Source organism: Oncorhynchus mykiss, chromosome 15, assembly GCF_013265735.2.
Source record: "Oncorhynchus mykiss isolate Arlee chromosome 15, USDA_OmykA_1.1, whole genome shotgun sequence".
NCBI lineage: Eukaryota > Metazoa > Chordata > Actinopteri > Salmoniformes > Salmonidae > Oncorhynchus > Oncorhynchus mykiss.
The window spans coordinates 59,829,037-59,845,642 of record NC_048579.1 but is presented as its reverse complement, the minus strand read 5'-3'; positions in this window follow the sequence as shown (position 1 = coordinate 59,845,642).

The window sequence follows — 16,606 nt, the reverse complement described above, 5'->3', positions numbered from 1 at the left end:
TAAAGTGTTGCCGGGACGAATGGGTCGATGGACGGATGGTGAGATTGCAGCAGTTGGGGAGCATGATGACAAAGAAGGAGTTATTCCAACCTGCCCTCATTACTGGCCCTGGTCTCAATGGACACACACATATATACACACACACACACACACAGAGGGGAGAGGGATTCTCATCACCATTAGGAGACCCTACTCATAGATGTTCTGTCGCTACATCGTTTGACAGAGGGGTAGAAGACTTGGTTTGGCTGGCTGTGGACTGTAGCGCAGTGCTAATGTTGCATGCACACATCAAACCGCTTCGACATCACTGGCTCCAGCTCGCACGTCGCATGCCACCGCTGTCATCCTCCTCCTCATTGTTTCCTCTGTATTACCATGCCCATTGGGAGTTGATGATTTGTGATCTGCTTTTTCACTGAATATGTTTAGCTCAATAGGGTGTACACACACTGAAAGATAGCTGAGGTGGCACAGTTAATAGCCTAGATACAGCCCAAATACAAAGCCCTAAAAACAATATTTTTGTGTCGCTTTGCTCGAACAACAAACTCTGCTGGGTGGCCAGGTCTGGAGGGCATGGAGGGCATGGCCACCCAGTGGTTCATTTCCTTTATTTGTCAAACTCAGCTCCGTCTTTTTGCAGAGGCAGGCAGTGAATGGGGAGGCTGGGGTTTGGGCTGGGTAGTGATGGAGTGGAGGCGGCACGACAGTACTTACTCCTAGACAATAATCTGGAGGCTGAGTGGCTGTCAGATCCTTGGCACGACCTACTATGAGAACTCTGAGTACAGGGAGGAGGGACACACACACACTGCATGGTGGGTAAAATAATGCTGAGACTGTCTCGATCGTCGTATGAAGGAGACCAAGGCGCAGCGTGGTATGCGTACATTCTCTTTATTAAAAGAATGAACACCGAACAAATTAACAAAATAACAAACGAAAGGTGAAGCTATACAATATAGTGCTGACAGGCAACTGTTGTACCACAGTAATCCACTATACCACCATGATAGCACTGTCTAGTCATTGTGTGTTTTAGTGTGTGTGTGTGTGTGTGTGTGTGTGTGTGTGTGTGTGTGTGTGTGTGTGTGTGTGTGTGTGTGTTTGTGCGCATCAGTGTGTGTGTGTGGTAATCAGGTCAACCCTTTCCTCTCTCTAGAGCCAGGGCAGTTAGATTACTCATGACCTGTTGAGATAAGCCATGTATCTCTACCTCACTAGCACCACAACCTTATGGATGAGACTATAGCTCTCGTCCCACTGGCTGAAGTACTACTACTGGCCTGAGGGCACCACAACCTTACATTATGGATACGCCTATAGCTCTCATCCCACTGGCTGAAGTACTACTACTGGCCTGGGGGCACCACCACCTTACATTATGGATGAGACTATAGCTCTCATCCCACTGGCTGAAGTACTACTATTGGCCTGGGGCTCTGGACCTGAGCTCCTCTGATTGGATGGTCTGGAGATGACTAGGTAGCCTGGTCCCAGGTCTGTTTGTGCTCTTATGGTTGTTGGCATTGACAATGGGAAAGACAGCGCATATAGATCTGGGACCAGGGTAGAGTGGTCTTTGTGGAGCTGTAGCTGCTTCCATTTTGTACTATCAACTGTGCTCCATGTATTTGTGTATCTCAATATAATCTCAATGTATTTCTACAAAGGACTGCTTTCTTCCTGATGTAATTGTAGGTATGTTTTGCATCTACGTACTACTGAGTCACAGTCTCAGCAGGGGTCCTTATACCTGAGGGGTCTTAGTGACTAGCCCTTCCGTTAATGCTATAAACTTCACCAATCTTCAGAAGACTTAATAAACCTGTGTGTTATTTGGACTCCTGCTGAGACAGTCTACATGTAGACTGCTGATGCTGCGAAGGAAAGGGGATGTGATTTTAGTTCCACTGGAGGGGAATGGTAGTTCCAGGCCTTGATGATGCTGAAAACACATCAGTTTACGCATATTTGTAGTTCGATCTTCATTAGTTTGTGTGTTTGTTCGTTAGCTTGTTCATTTATTCATTCATTCATTTCTTTCTTTCATTCATTCATTTCTTTCTTTTATTCATTCATTTATTTGATTCATTCCTTTCTTTGATTTCTTTCTTCCATCCTTGGAGTTACCTGAAGATACTGTTCATTCCTCCACCCTAATCACCTGATCCACCTTGAGACGAACCTGTCTGTTCCCTCTGGACAGACTTATTCCTCCTTCTAGTCCTGCAAGATGTCCTGCAAGATGTCCTCCTTCCACAGACCTGCTGGCAGCCCAGCAGCCAGACGCCTCACTCTTCATCTCTCTGCTACACGTCCTCTGCACTCCCACTGAGAAGGTCTTAGAAAACCTACCCCACCACATTCTATACTCTATATAAGGGCCATCTCATTCAAGGCCAGACTAGCCCAGTCCATCCCCCTAGTCTGAATGCAGCATCCAGCCCCAATGCCTGCACTTAGTTCAACCTAGCTCAAATTGCCCCAGCTCAGTAGTGGTGTGATGTGCTGGTTCCCACTCTGATCTCCCAGGACCCCCTGTGTATCCTGCTTCGCTTGGTCCCTGAATTATTGATCCTTTCCTATCTGAATTCTCCGCAGGTCCAAGCCACTGCACACCAACATGTCCCATTTGAAATGGAGAGCAAGGAGGAGAAAGGAGAAGATGGGACAATTGTGTCTACTGGCTTGGTTGAGAGACCATGAGGGGGTTGGTTGGTGATTTCATAGTAGCTCTCCAATTAGTCTGTGGCTTAGAGTCAGTGTCATTTTCATTGCAGGGAAATGTCATGTGTAGCTGTGGCAGCCCTTAACTAGATGACATATGGTGATACGTTTGTTTAATTAAGCCACCATGTTCTAATGGGGATTCACAGGGGTCATTTTATTCAGCAGTGTAATGCACTCATCAATTCCATATAATGATGGAATAAGTAGGCTCTTGGGTGTGTGCTTAAAGAGCACACACACATCAACACACACACACACACACACACACACACACACACACACACACACATCAACAGATACACACTTGTACACACAGAGTCTAAATGGGTGAACACATGCATACAAGCAAGTACACAAACTGAAAGCACAAAGGCACGCACATACACACACACACACACACACACACACACAAATCAACCCGTGACTGCAGCAAATGTCTCGTGTAGATACGGATAACACCAATTATTGAAGAACGCTTCCTCGTGATAGAGAGATGGGTGGATGTGTAGGAGGCCCCTCCTTTGTAGTTCAGGAGAAATGCAGGTGAAAGGAAACCCTTTGGACATTGCCCCCGTAAAGCTCTCCTGACTCCCCTCCAGACTCGTCAATCAGCTGTCCTCTGTACAGAATGATAAGGAACCTTAGGAGGAAGCTTACATCCATTAGACAGCAAGATTCACTACATATTGGAAACGTTGGATGTGTGATGTTTCTTGCCCCTGTCTTAGTCTTAGTGACGGACCATGGATTTAGATTCAGAGGAGGAGGGAGGGCTGTTGGTTTCTCCTCTCTTTTCATTTGGCACTTTCTCACCATAAATGCTTCTGGGAATTCACATGACCGCAGGCAGGCAGAGGAGTCTGGAGGATGCGTCTCACCTGTCTAGACAGGGATAGGGAGGCTTGCCCAGAAGCCAGTCCTTGGAACTCCAATATCCTCCCATTTATTTCCCTGTGTGTTCAGCTGAGATTCTAATGGTGAATCCCCCAGCCGACCAGGGGGGAGAAGAGAAGATCTGTCTGGTGGCACAGGCCCCAAGCTGAGCTCTGGTCCATTTGGTCCGCGGACAGGGAACAGGAGCCATGAGGGGGCGATTGGAGGCCGGCGGACCCAGTGTGCCTGTACAGAGCAGAGAGAGACACTTAAAGTGGTCCATAGAGGAACAGTGTGGGGACACGTTAAGTGCACGTGAATGGGCCATTTTGTCAGGCGACCCTGGAAAGCTTGACAGGCCAATGTTGTCTGGGAGTAATCTGTGGGAATGGTTCATTCTTCTTCATCAACGATCTGGCTTATTTCTTTATAATAGCATGTTATAGTCTCTCCATGTGTCACTGAGGCGGGCGGGGTGTATCTGTCGTAAGAACCTGACTCAGAGCTCAGGGGTGGTTTGCACGACGACAGCACGGCAACGACAGTCCTCACTGTATGTGGGACCTGTGATTAATTCACGTACCAGTAATCAACACTGGCTATAGCGCCCTCTCTGTTGATGTTTTCCTCAGTACCATCTGTGTCTAAATAGTGTTGATTCACCCTCTTACTCACTGGGCTCTTAAACGGTCAGTTTTAGTTTAGTGGAACTATGCTGTTCTGTGCTTGTGATTGATACTTACTCATGTGTATCCTGTACTTCATCACCACTTAGCAGTAGCATCTGTGGTTGTTTCCAGACACACCTCCCTCTGGTGTGCCGTTGATTATTATAGATCATTTCAAATATCACACCTGTCCTTAAATAATGCACGTCCTGCTCAATAACTAGTCAGGCAGCAAATAACTCCCTTTTCATGAAAATGTCAATTTCCCTCTAAAGGTTGCTTAGCCCCGTTGGGGCAGTGGGTATGCAGACAGGGAGGCAGCCGGAGCCGGCAGAGCATGCTGGGTAAGTATGCATTCAGTTGCTGCCCTCACAATGTAAATATTAGTCATGCAGGTTTCGGCGCAGAGATAGGATTGCATTCAGGCAGCTGACACTGGGGCATCAGTGAGAGAGCCACCGCCTGTGTGTGGTGTGTGTGTGTGTGTGTGTGTGTGTGTGTGTGTGTGTGTGTGTGTGGGGGGCGGGGGGGGGCAGACGTGCGAGGCATGCTGCCTACCTGCTGCCCAGGTTTTATTAACAGCTGCTCCTCAGTAAGGCATCGGCACCGCTGGATTGGTTGCCTGGCAACTGAGACCCTCCGCAACCAATGAGAGGGCGGATGGATGCAACAGGAGTTGTTCTCACTAGACACATGGTAGAGGAATGAAATATCCTCTAATTTCAATAGATTTTGCCTCTGTCACTCACACCCAGGGCAGCGGGCCAGGCAGATCAGCAGCAGAGCAGTGGAAGAGGCAACAGCACCATTTGAGGAACAAACTCATGTTAATTCAGCTGTTTAGAGGGATTGTCACACACTGCTGCGGTCACAAGCGCTCACTCGGCCTCGACAAACAAATCGGCAGCGAACAGACCAGACAGGTTCAAGGGGGCCAGCGAAGACAGGACAGTAATAAAGAGAGGTCCATTAGAGCCATCCTCTGAGTCATTTCAAACATGGCCACCGCCCAAATCATTGGGGAGGAGGAACAAGGCTCATACATCATAAAACATCTCTCTCTCCTCCCCTCTCCCTCCCTCTGTTTCTTTCTATCTCTCTCTGACTCTCTCCTCCCCTCTCCCTCCCTCTGTTTCTTTCTCTCTCTCTCTGACTCTCTCCTCCCTTCTCCCTCCCTCTGTTTCTTTCTGTCTCTCTGACTCTCTCCTCCCCTCTCCCTCCCTCTGTTTCTTTCCATCTCTCTGTCTCTCTCCCCTCCCCTCTCCCTCCCTCTGTTTCTTTCTATCTCTCTCTGACTCTCTCCTCCCTTCTCCCTCCCTCTGTTTCTTTCTATCTCTCTCTGACTCTCACCTCCCTTCTCCCTCCCTCTGTTTCTTTCTTTCTATCTCTCTCTGTCTCTCTCCTCCCCTCTCCCTCCCTCTGTTTCTTTCTATCTCTCTCTGTCTCTCTCCCCTCCCCTCTCCCTCCCTCTGTTTCTTTCTATCTCTCTCTGTCTCTCTCCTCCCTTCTCCCTCCATCTGTTTCTTTCTATCTCTCTCTGACTCTCTCCTCCCTTCTCCCTCCGTCTGTTTCTTTCTTTCTATCTCTCTCTGTCTCTCTCTCCCCTCCCCTCTCCCTCCCTCTGTTTCTTTCTATCTCTCTCTGACTCTCTCTCCTCCCCTCTCCCTCCCTCTGTTTCTTTCTATCTCTCTCTGACTCTCTCTCCTCCCCTCTCTCTCCCTCTGTTTCTTTCTATCTCTCTCGGTCTCTCTCTCTCCTCCCCTCTCTCTCCCTCTGTTTCTTTCTGTCTCTCTCTGTCTCTCTCCCCTCCCCTCTCCCTCCCTCTGTTTCTTTCTATCTCTCTCTGTCTCTCTCTCTCCTCCCGTCTCCCCCCATCTGTTTCTTTCTATCTCTCTCTGACTCTCTCTCCTCCCCTCTCTCTCCCTCTGTTTCTTTCTATCTCTCTCTGTCTCTCTCTCTCCTCCCCTCTCCCTCCATCTGTTTCTTTCTATCTCTCTCTGTCTCTCTCCCCTCCCTTCTCCCTCCCTCTGTTTCTTTCTATCTCTCTCTGACTCTCTCGCCTCCCCTCTCCCTCCCTCTGTTTCTTTCTATCTCTCTCTGTCTCTCTCTCCTCCCCTCTCCCTCCCTCTGTTTCTTTCTCTCTCTCTCCGACTCTCCTCCCCTCTCCCTCCCTCTGTTTCTTTCTATCTCTCTCTCTGACTCTACTCCCCTCTCCCTCCCTCTGTTTCTTTCTATCTCTCTCTGTCTCTCTCTCCTCCTCTCTCCCTCCCTCTTTCTTTCTATCTCTCTCTGTATCTCTCTCCTCCCCTCCCTCCCCCTCCATCCATCCCTCCCTCCCTCCCTCCCTCCCTCCCTCCCTCCCTCCCTCCCTCCCTCCCTCCCTCCCTCCCTCCCTCCCTCCCTCCCTCTTTCTTTCTATCTCTCTCTGTCTCTCTCTCCTCTCCCTCCCTCTTTCTTTCTTTCTTTCTTTCTTTCTTTCTATCTCTCTCTGTCTCTCTCTCCCTCCCTTTCTCTCTCATTCTCATGCTGTGCAGATGAATGAAGTATGGCTTACATGAAACTGCTACAGACACCTGGTCTTGTTCAGCTAGTTAGAGAGGACACTTTACACCATGCACCTGCATAAGAATGGGCTTTCAGTTTGAAATTTGAATGAATGTTTCTTATCTCCAACGTCACTCCCGGTAAAGTGAATTAATTCTCTAGTTAACTAGTTCTGCTGATGGTAGCAGCGCAGTGTGTATGATCAGAAGTGAGATACCATGTCCAGCATATCTACCACTCTGTCTCCAGCAGCTTTTCCGAGATCAGTGTTATGGTGCTGCTTCCTTCACACAAGTTTATTATACACACTCTGTCTATCCCACACTGTGCTGTGCTGCATCACAACAAGCCGGTAGAAACTGGACTGAGCCATGAGATGAAAACCTCCTAGCTTTTATCCGAGATAAAAGTTTATTCTCTCAGCTGCTTGTGTGTTTCTGAGGATGTTTGTGTTGTGTGTTGTTGTCCGACTCAAGCAGACATGAAGGTGGCTGCGCTGCAGTTTGATCAGCTCTTTGGTGCTTCTGAGAGAAATCTTTTACCTCCAGCTCACATCTCCAAATGTGTCTGGTGAGATTGCAATCATCCGACTGATGACGAGACAACAAAGCCCTGCCAGGTTTTACTCAACTGAGGGGTGAAATGAAGAAAAATAGCTTTTTCCTAAATGTGTTATTTCTCCTATATGTAGACCTGTTCATGTGTCAGTGTGTCCTGGTACTGTAACCCCGTCTGAATGCATAACAGGCCTACATTGCCTAGTCTCCCCCCCCTTAAATGAACATATAGCTGTTTGAAATAGTGTACTTACTGATAGTGATATTCCTTTGTGACGATGTAACAATCAGAACACCACTATGTGCGACTTGATCTGCAATAGATGCTGGAGGCGGACACTGGACCATGCCTGGGGGTCCTGTCTCTGTGTCTACAGGCTAACCCTGATCTGTGCTCTCCTGTCCCCGCAGCTCCATCCCTTTGTCTCTCTCTCCCTCCCTCTCTTGCTCTGCCACAAAAAAAGTCAATTGGATATCCAATAGCAGCAAGGCACACTCGATTAATATTTAACTGCAACAGCGGTGGCACCTGGGTCTGAACCCCAGCACAGACCCACAATGCATCACTCCACCCAGCCCAAGTAGGGAAAACATATGATCTTTTTCAGTCTCACGGGAAGAAAATGTATTTTCTTTCTATCAAATTAGTTTAGACATCGTAGTAGATTCTCTCTCGATGTTCAGTACAAGGACATTTAAAAACGAGAGACTGTGCTCCCTAGATATGGCATTCGTTGGAAAAGATTTGGATGAAAATAATGTTGAATTATTGGCATTTACAAATACACAAGGCTTTTGAAATATGTTTCTATCCAGGGATTGCCATGGCTATTTGTAACACAGATCTACTCCATTTCCACTGTGTTCCATTTTGCAACATAAAATGATGAAACTAAATGTTCTATTCTCAGCTTCTCTCCATTCTCCTGCAATCTAACCTTTGAGTATGTTGTTGACTCCATGGCAGGGCTCTCCAACCCTGTTCCTGGAGAGTAGTTGTCAAGGAGTAGCTCTCCAGGAGCAGCTGTCCAGGAGTATCTGTCTAGGAGTAGCCATCCAAGGGTAGCCATCCAGGAGTAGCCATCCAGGAGTAGCTCTCCAGGAGTAGCTGTCCAGGAGTAGCTGTTTAGGAATATCCATCCAGGAGTAGCTCTCCAGGAGTAGCTGTCCAGGAGTAGCTCTCCAGGAGTAGCTCTCCAGGAGTAGCTGTCCAGGAGTAGCCATCCAGGAGTAGCTCTCCAGGAGTAGCCCTCCAGGAGTAGCTGTCCAGGAGCAGCTCTCCGGAAGTAGCTGTCCAGGAGTAGCTGTCCGGAAGTAGCTGTCCGGAAGTAGCTGTCCAGGAGTAGCTGTCCAGGAATAGCTGTCCAGGAGTAGCTGTCCAGGAGTAGCTGTCCAGGAGTAGCTGTCCAGGAATAGCTGTCCAGGAGTAGCTGTCCTGGAGTAGCCATCCAGGAGTAGCTCTCGAGGAGTAGCTCTCCAGAAGGAGCTGTCCAGGAGTATCTGTCTAGGAGTAGCCATCCAGGAGTAGCTCTCCAGGAGTAGCTCTCCAGGAGTAGCTCTCCAGGAGTAGCTCTCCAGGAGTAGCTGTCCAGGAGTAGCCATCCAGGAGTAGCTCTCCAGGAGTAGCCCTCCAGGAGTAGCTGTCCAGGAGCAGCTCTCCGGAAGTAGCTGTCCAGGAGTAGCTGTCCGGAAGTAGCTGTCCGGAAGTAGCTGTCCAGGAGTAGCTGTCCAGGAATAGCTGTCCAGGAGTAGCTGTCCAGGAGTAGCTGTCCAGGAGTAGCTGTCCAGGAATAGCTGTCCAGGAGTAGCTGTCCAGGAGTAGCTGTCCAGGAGTAGCTGTCCAGGAGTAGCTGTCCAGGAGTAGCTCTCCAGGAGTAACTGTCCAGGAGTAGCTCTCCAGGAGTAACTGTCCAGGAGTAGCTCTCCAGGAGTAGCTGTCCAGGAGTAGCTGTCCATGAGTAGCTCTCCATGAGTAGCTCTCCAGGAGTAGCTGTCCAGGAGTAGCTCTCCGGAAGTAGCTCTCCAGGAGTAGCCGTCCAGGAGTAGCCATCCAGGAGTAGCTCTCCAGGAGTAGCTCTCCAGGAGTAGCTGTCCAGGAGCAGCTCTCCGGAAGTAGCTGTCCAGGAGTAGCTGTCCAGGAGTAGCTGTCCGGAAGTAGCTGTCCGGAAGTAGCTGTCCAGGAGTAGCTGTCCAGGAATAGCTGTCCAGGAGTAGCTCTCCGGAAGTAGCTGTCCATGAGTAGCTGTCCAGGAGTAGCTGTCCAGGAGTAGCTCTCCGGAAGTAGCTGTCCAGGAGTAGCTGTCCAGGAGTAGCTGTCCAGGAGTAGCTCTCCAGGAGTAGCTGTCCAGGAGTAGCTCTCCAGGAGTAACTCTCCAGGAGTAGCTGTCCAGGAATAGCTGTCCAGGAATAGCTGTCCAGGAGTAGCTGTCCAGGAGTAGCTCTCCGGAAGTAGCTGTCCGGAAGTAGCTATCCAGGAGTAGCTGTCCAGGAGTAGCTGTCCGGAAGTAGCTGTCCATGAGTAGCTGTCCAGGAGTAGCTGTCCGGAAGTAGCTGTCCATGAGTAGCTGTCCAGGAGTAGCTGTCCGGAAGTAGCTGTCCAGGAGTAGCTGTCTGGAAGTAGCTGTCCAGGAGTAGCTGTCCAGGAATAGCTGTCCGGAAGTAGCTGTCCAGGAGTAGCTGTCCAGGAATAGCTGTCCAGGAGTAGCTGTCCAGGAGTAGCTGTCCAGGAATAGCTGTCCAGGAGTAGCTGTCCAGGAGTAGCTCTCCAGGAGTAGCTCTCCAGCAGTAACTGTCCAGGAGTAGCTCTCCAGGAGTAACTGTCCAGGAGTAGCTCTCCAGGAGTAGCTGTCCAGGAGTAGCTGTCCAGGAGTAGCTGTCCATGAGTTGCTCTCTAGGAGTAGCTCTCCAGGAGTAGCTGTCCAGGAGTAGCTCTCCGGAAATAGCTGTCCATGAGTAGCTGTCCAGGAGTAGCTGTCCAGGAGTAGCTCTCCGGAAGTAGCTGTCCAGGAGTAACTGTCCAGGAGTAGCTCTCCAGGAGTAACTGTCCAGGAGTAGCTCTCCAGGAGTAGCTGTCCAGGAGTAGCTGTCCAGGAGTAGCTGTCCATGAGTAGCTCTCTAGGAGTAGCTCTCCAGGAGTAGCTGTCCAGGAGTAGCTCTCCGGAAATAGCTGTCCATGAGTAGCTGTCCAGGAGTAGCTGTCCAGGAGTAGCTCTCCGGAAGTAGCTGTCCAGGAGTAGCTGTCCAGGAGTAGCTGTCCAGGAGTAGCTGTCCAGGAATAGCTGTCCAGGAGTAGCTGTCCAGGAGTAGCTGTCCAGGAATAGCTGTCCAGGAGTAGCTGTCCAGGAGTAGCTGTCCAGGAATAGCTGTCCAGGAATAACTGTCCAGGAGTAGCTCTCCGGAAGTAGCTGTCCGGAAGTAGCTGTCCAGGAGTAGCTGTCCAGGAGTAGCTGTCCGGAAGTAGCTGTCCATGAGTAGCTGTCCGGAAGTAGCTGTCCAGGAGTAGCTGTCCGGAAGTAGCTGTCCAGGAGTAGCTGTCCGGAAGTAGCTGTCCAGGAGTAGCTGTCCAGGAGTAGCTGTCCGGAAGTAGCTGTCCAGGAGTAGCTGTCCGGAAGTAGCTGTCCATGAGTAGCTGTCCAGGAGTAGCTGTCCAGGAATAGCTGTCCAGGAATAGCTGTCCAGGAGTAGCTCTCTGGAAGTAGCTGTCCAGGAGTAGCTGTCCAGGAGTAGCTGTCCAGGAGTAGCTCTCCAGGAGTAGCTGTCCAGGAGCAGGTTTTCACTCCAACCCTCATCTAGCGCACCTGGTTCTAATAATTAGCTGTTTGATAAACTGATCAGGTTAGTTACAACTGGGGTTGGAGTGAAAACTGACAGGAGGGTAGCTCTCCAACCCTGCAGGAGGGTAGCTCTCCAACCCTGCAGGAGGGTAGCTCTCCAACCCTGCAGGAGGGTAGCTCTCCAGGAACAGGGTTGGAGAGCCCTGCTCTATGGTATACCTCACCTCTATGGTTATACTATTGATCAGCTCTCTAAACACATCCCTGAACCGTTTATGTGGACACATTTGTGTGTCCCATCCTCCATTTCCTCCTGACCCACACAGTACAGGGTCTGAGAAGCTTCATCCAGAGGGGCTTTGTTGCCTTGAGGTCTCACTAGAAGAAGGTCAAGTGTGGAGAAAGCGGTTCTCGTGGCACGGTCTTTTCCCTCTGTAAACCTGTGTGTGTTTCCATCGACAGTGGCCTGTCTGATACTAGCAATCCCTGACACAAGTGTCTCTCTCCAATTAACTCCTTGTCGACAGTCGACAGCACCAATCTAATTCAGCCTGCCAGCTCTTTGGCTTCTTCATCCCTGGTGTGGTGCTTGGCATGTCACAGTCAGCTGTAAGACAGTTCTTTTTCATTACTCAGCTGCACCACGTACAGCAGGAGAACGCTTTTCACACACACACACACACACACACACACACACACACACACACACACACTACTGTTCAAAAGTTTGGAGTCACATAGAAATGTCCTTGTTTTTGAAAGAAAAGCAATTTTTGTTAGCTGTGCTAACATAATTGCAAAAGGGTTCTCATGATCAATTAGCTTTTTAAAATGATAAACTTGGATTAGCTAACACAACGTGCCATTGGAACACAGAAGTGATGGTTGCTGATAATGGGCCTCTGTACGCCTATGAAAATATTCCATAAACAATCTGCCGTTTCCAGCTACAACAGTCATTTACATCATTAACAATGTCTACACTGTATTTCTGATCAATTTGATGTTATTTTGGTGGACAAAAAATGTGCTTTTCAAGGACATTTCTAAGTGACCCCAAACTTTTGAACGATAGTGTACACACACTCATACTTCAGCTCGGCGCATGGTGATAATTAGACACCAGGAAGAGAGCTTATGTTATTATTCTACAGATTTTTATAATTTTAGCGACGCTGAAAGTCTTTGCCCCCTGAGTGAGTGAGAAGGGCATTTTATGCATGGTTACATTCTAATGAGGCCGTAGGAGAGTGAGAGCTAGTCTGCCCGCTGTTTATTCAAACAATTAACCATCACAGCAAGACACAGATAAAAGATGAATTGGACTTTTTACTGCGCTACTTTTTTACTTTGCTGTAAAGATGACACCATTCGTTTTGGTAGAGGGCTACATTTTAGAACTTAAACATGGCTGTTGTTTTATCCGGGGGTCTCTGCGGTTTCGCGGCTCACCGTGAACATCAATGAGGTGGAATTAATGAGGTTGTCCGAAAGAATGTCACAGTGTATTTTGCCATGATGTAATAACTTAATAATGATTTAGGGTCACACCCTGTAACCTAGGTCTAATCTGAACAGCACCATACAAATAATTTACAGTAGCATTAAGGCTATCCTTTCACATGGCCATGTTCAACAAATGGGGCAACCCTTATTCCACAGATGAATGTGTTTTGACGTAACTCTTACCTCCCAATAGGGGTAACATAGCTATTATATCTCTTATGTGAATATGACCCCCACTTTTTTCAATAATAAAATAAATGTTCCCTGAATGCTGAACACATTGGATTATTAGAGGGTGGGATGGTATATGTTAATGTATAAAACTATGAAATTTGATTGGCCACCCTCTTCTGCAGGAGTTTATTAAGCTCACTCACTGAGACTTAAGATCAGGGATAAACTGCACCACTCCCGTTTCCTCTTAATGAATGGATTTAAGACCTGCATCTAATCTTTACACGCCCACATATCATTTTATGGGTTAATAATGACAGCACTAGCCTGGTTAACCCTGTCTGGTGAACACAGCATTCAGTCTGGTTTGACCAGCCTATGACAGTACTGCATTTGCACTTAATCTCCAACAAACACAACATCCAGTATGTTGGTTCACCTTTATCAGCATGTGTTCACAGACAAGCAGCTATCTAGGGTGGATCTGTAATACTAGGCCTTTCCTCATTCAACAGCTGTGTTTCTCAATCTGTGCAGCCTTTCAGTGTTTGGCTGGGCAATAAAGCTGTTTATTGTAGGTTTATGGTGTCTTTGTTCACAGCCGTCCAGTGTGGCAGGCAATGTGTATTAAGGTGTAATAATATTGCTTCCCTGGAGGGGTGGTACGGCGAGATAAAAGGATTTATCGGACTTCAGACACTTGTAATCCCTTTTCAGTCCTGTCTGTCGCTGACTGGGATTTAGTCCCCAACACCCCGCCCCTGCCCCTGCCCCTGCCCCTGCCCCTGCCCCTGCCCCTGCCCCTGCCCCTGCCCCTGCCCCTGCCCCTGCCCCTGCCCCTGCCCCTGCCCCTGCTCCTGCCCCTGCCCCTGCCCCGCCCAGCCCAAAACCCATCTATGTTATCACTGCATTAAACGGGGTCCCACGCAGGGGTCCCGACCCCTCCTTCAGAAGCCAGGGTTAGAAGGCACAGGTTCAGACAGCAATATATAGCAGCAGACCTCTGGTGGCTCCAGCTCAGCACAGCCTGCTGCTGATATATGCCCATTTGTGTTTTTTTAACCCTGATCGCCAGGCTAAATCATTGGAGGATTAGTGTTTTATTAACCCTGATCGCCAGGCTAAATCATTGGAAGATTTGCCAGGCTACAGCAGGAGTACCAGGATGAGACAGGCAATAAGTTCTGTAAACAGCTGAGGAAAATGTCAAGTTTGATAAAAACACATTTGCTTTGATCTCGTAAAAGATTCCTGAAAAGCAGGAAGTGTAAACCCCCTGCTGTGCCAAGCCCAGGGTAACTCCTCTACAATTCCTAATTGAACCTCCTTGGCGGCGACTTCATATGTAATGTGTTTGCATTTATGCTTAGTCAGAAATATGAATAGTGGCACCACGAATCCGCCATCCTGAGTAAACATTTGCCAACTTCAGGGCTTCTGCTGCTGAGCGAAGGCCCGACCCATGTGACTACGAGGCCTTCTATGCTCTTTAACAGCATCCCTTTTGATTTAAACTCAACTTTACAGACATTGGTTGGCCATGGAAGAAGTGGTCACAAAGGGACTTTCTGGAGTTGAATGCCAAAACATTCAGGAGATAGAGGTGGTCAAAGTTGACCCATTTTGCGTACCCCACCTGACCATGAGACGTATTTGACTTCATCACTGGAAAAGGTAAACGGTTGAGTTTGATATCAGTGAAACGCCTACATTGTCTTGGAATAGTTCAACTGCCTGCCCTTTCCAATAGCAGGAATTAGGATCATTGAGATTGTAACGTGATGATTAGCATTCGCAAACGCTGCATATGAATTGGGTTTATTTGCATGACCAATGGGAGACGCTGGGAAGTATGATGATGTTTGCGCTTTATGTGAAGAAGAGGAGGATCAAATTTGATTGGCCCAACAGGTTGTCTCTTTATAGTACTTTTAATTTGTCTATTTATTACTTGGTGTGTCGTTAATGTGAGGATGTTGTGAAACATAATTACATTTGCAAAAAAATCGAAACCGTTTTTGCTTTGTCATTATGGGGTATTGTGTGTAGACTGATGAGGGGGAAAAACTATGTCATCTATTTTAGAATAAGGCTGTAACTTAGCAAACTGTGGTAAAAGTCTGAATCTGAATGCTTTCAAATGCACTGTATCTAGGCAGAGGTCTATTTCCACAGACTTAAATGAACTGTACCATCTATCTCTTTCATTGTTCTGTTCTTATAGCTTCAGTGTCCAATGGGGAACCAGGAGAGACATGCAGCATTACTATAGGAAATAAAGGTCCTTCGTGACACTCTTTGGCTTCGTTGGCAGGTTTGAATCATCCAGATAATGTCAGGATCATCCATGTACACCTAGCTGCATCCTGGGCTCTGAGCTACAGACATGCTTTACTCTCCTCCAGGGGAATTAATGTGCAACTATCCCATGATGTCATGCTAGTCACACACACACACACACACACACACACACACACACACACACACACACACACACACACACACACACACACACTACAATGGATCAAGAAACTAGAAGAGAACCCAAAAGAGCAGGAATCTGATTTACTGCGAATAGTGCTAAGTGATAAAGCGATGTGATGTAAACACTGTTATGCAAGGACCCAACGAGAGCTCAGCGTTCATCCATGGTTAACCTCTCCATATGTCTTAGTTCTCCTCATACAGTCCATGTGCACTTGTGAACATGGCCAAAACCCAGTATCTCTGCAAGGAGGCATATGCTCAGCCGTGCTCTCCAGTTGATTTCTATGCTCAAGGTCGGAATAGAAATGTAAGCTCAGTTCCTTATTGTGTCAGTCACCCAATATGTGACTTCAACACATGACTTTTACATTTCACTACAAGAGATGGATGAACATTGAGGATAAAGCCACAGTTCGTCTAATGTACAGTATGTTGAGTCTGGTGCTACCATGGACTTCAATTCTGTTAAACTCTGTTTCTGACACAATTCAGAAATGTTAGTAGTGACATGAATGTGATAAAATAGGCCCCTTTTGCAGTCTCGTAGCAGACACAGATAATCCCTCCACTGTATGGGCGGCAGGTAGCCTAGCGGTTAAGAGTGTTGGGCCAGTAACCGAAAGGTTCCTGGTTTGAATCCCTGAGTCGATTAGGTGAAAGATGTGCCTGTGCCCTTGAACAACCCTAATTGTTCCTGTACATCACTCTGGATAATAGCGTTTGCTAAATGACTCAAATGTAAAATGTATATAACAACCCCCTGTCAGTGGCTCTCATAGTGTTCAGAGGCAAGGAAGGTGTCCTCTCTCTCATCTTGGTTTTCCTCCTCAGAATTCAGTATCTCTCAGCAGGAGGTAAAGGTGGTTTCAATCTCAGCAGCCAGAGAGCTGGAGGCCAATGGAGAGCTACTCCACATCTGACCTGCTAGTCACATGCCCACTGGAGCTTCTCTCCCAGCACATAACCACACTCACAGCTGTCTCATGACTGGAATGGAGCAGGGACTTAGACTGGGGACATAACACATGATGGGTCTGGGGTCCATTTGAATTCAATCACTTTTTGTCAACACCCCTTTTGATTTGAACAATACCTTCCATACTTGCCCATTGTAGAAATGCTCAGTGCCATTTTAGTACATTATCAGCCAAAACATGACACCCACTCTGTATTCAAGAGCATGTTGTGTCTCAACCGATGGCAGGCACAACACAAAAACCTCAGATGATGTAAAATAGGCTCTAAGCTACAACATATGGGAATATGAAAAGAATAGTTTACACGTTTT